Source organism: Gadus chalcogrammus, chromosome 3 (genome assembly GCF_026213295.1).
Source record: "Gadus chalcogrammus isolate NIFS_2021 chromosome 3, NIFS_Gcha_1.0, whole genome shotgun sequence".
In the NCBI taxonomy this organism is placed as follows: domain Eukaryota; kingdom Metazoa; phylum Chordata; class Actinopteri; order Gadiformes; family Gadidae; genus Gadus; species Gadus chalcogrammus.
Genome location: NC_079414.1, coordinates 11648048 through 11650966, shown reverse-complemented (window position 1 = coordinate 11650966; position 2919 = coordinate 11648048).

Here is a 2919-nt window from a genome sequence, read left to right as displayed (position 1 = left end):
CGAAAACTGCAAGAACTATCACTTCTACTGCTGTACCCAAAACAAAAACTGAAGGAAAAACAACACGGCCTCAGAACCAACAACTTCTACAACAGAACCCACAACAACAACTGGTGGACTAACAAAAAACATTGCAGGACCATCAACAAGACGAAAAACACAACTGCCGAACTTGTGACAGCTGCAGTAGCAACAACAACATTTGCAGGATCTACATCCACAACAGTAGGAGCCACATCCACATTGAGAGCAGGACGAACAATGACAACTGCAGGACCAATAACAACGAATGCAAGACCCAGATCTACTTCAGCAGGACTAACTTCAGCTGCAGTACAGAAATCTAGAACTGCAGGAATAACAAAAACCACTACAGTACCAACAACCTCAACCGCTGTTCCAACAACTACCGAAGCAGAACCCAAAACAACAACAGGACCAATAAAGACAACTGATGAACTAACAAAAACCACTGCTGAACTAACATCGACAACTGCAGGATCAACAACTTTTGCAGAAAAACCTGCAACCACAACTGCAGTACCAACAACAACTGTAGGACTAACAAAAACTGCAAGAACTATCACTTCTACTGCTGTACCCAAAACCGAAACTGAAGTAAAAACAACAACAGCCGCAGAACCAACAACTTCTACATCAGACCCACAACAACAACAACTGGTGGACTAACAAAAACCACTGCAGGACCAACAACTACGACTGTGAAAACTGCAAGACAATGGCAGGACCAACAACTACAACTGCTGAAGTAACATCGACAACTGCAGGACCAACAACTTTTGCAGAAAAACCTGCAACCACAACTGCAGGATCAACAACAACTGTAGGACCAACAAAAACTGCAAGGCCTATCACTTCTACTGTTGAACCCAAAACAATAACTGAAGAAAAAACACAACAGCCTCAGAACCAAAAACTTCTACATCAGGACCCACAACAACAACAACAGGTGGACTAACAAAAACCACTGCAGGACCAACAACTACAACTGCGAAGACTGCAAGAACAACGGCAGGACCAACAACGACAACTGCTGAAGTAACATCGACAACTGCAGAATCAACAACTTTTGCAGAAAAACCTGCAACCTCAACTGCAGTACCAACAACAATTGGAGGACCAACAAAAACTGCAAGATCTATCACTTCTACTGCTGTACCAAAAACAAAAACTGAAGGAAAAACAACAACAGCTTCAGAACCAACAACTTCTACAACAGGACCCACAACAACAACAACTGGTGGACTCACAAAAACAACTGGAGGACCAACAACTACGACTGCGAAAACTCCAAGAAAAACGGCAGGTCCATCAACTACAGCTGCTGAACTAACATCGACAATTGCAGGATCAACAACTTTTGCAGAAATTCCTGCAACAACAACTGCAGACCAACAAAACTGAAGGACCTATCACTTCTACTGTTGTACCCAAAAGAAAAACTGAAGGAAAAACAACAACAGCCTCAGAACCAACAACTTCTACATCAGGACCAATAACAACGAATGCAAGACCCACAACTACTTCAGCAGGACTCACTTTAACTGCAGTTCAGAAATCAACAACTGCAGAAATAAACAGTACCAACAACATCAACTGCTGTACCAACAACTACTAAAGCAGGACCCAAAGCAACAATAGGAACAATAAAGACAACTGCTGAACTGACATCAACAACTGCAGGACCAACAACTACGACTGCGAAAACTCCAAGTACAACGGCAGGTCCAACAACTACAACTGCTGAAGTAACATCGACGACTGCAGGATCATTAACTTTTGCAGAAAAATTTGCAACCACAACTGCAGTACCAACGACAACTGTAGGACTAACAAAAACTGCAAGAACTATCACTTCTACTGCTGTACCCAAAACAAAAACTGAAGGAAAAACAACAACGGCCTCAGAACCAACAACTTCTACAACAGAACCCACAACAACTGGTGGACTAACAAAAAACATTGCAGGACCATCAACAAAAGGACGAAAAACAACAACTGCCGAAATTGTGACAACTGCAGTAGCAACAACAACATCTGCAGGATCTACATCCACAACAGAAGGAGCCACATCCACAACGAGAGCAGGACGAACAATGACAACTGCAGGACCAATAATAACGAATGCAAGACCCAGATCTACTTCAGCAGGACTAACTTCAGCTGCAGTACAGAAATCTAGAACTGCAGGAACAACAAAAACACTACAGTACCAACAACATCAACCGCTGTTCCAACAACAACTAAAGCAGATCCCAAAACAACAACAGGACCAATAAAGACAACTGATGAACTAACAAAAACCACTGCAGGACCAACAACTACGACTGCGAAAACTGCAAGAACAACGGCTGGTCAACAACTAGAACTGCTGAACTAACATCGACAACTGCAGGATCAACAACTTTTGCAGAAAAACCTGAAACCACAACTGCAGGACCAACAACAACTGTAGGACCAACAAAAACTGCAAGGCCTATCACTTCTACTGTTGAACCCAAAACAATAACTGAAGGAAAAACAACAACAGCCTCAGAACCAAAAACTTCTACATTAGGACCCACAACAGCAACAACCGCACCAATAACGACAACAGGTGGACTAACAGAAACCACTGCAGGACCAACAACTAAAACTGCGAAAACTGCAAGAACAACGGCAGGACCAACAACGACAACTGCTGAAGTAACATCGACAACTGCAGGATCAACAACTTTTGCAGAAAAACCTGCAACCACAACTGCAGTACCAACAACAATTGGAGGACCAACAAATACGCAAGATCTATCACTTCTACTGCTGTACCAAAAACAAAAACTGAAAGAAAACAACAACAGCTTCAGAACCAACAACTTCTACAACAGGACCCACAACAACAACAACTGGTGGATTCACAAA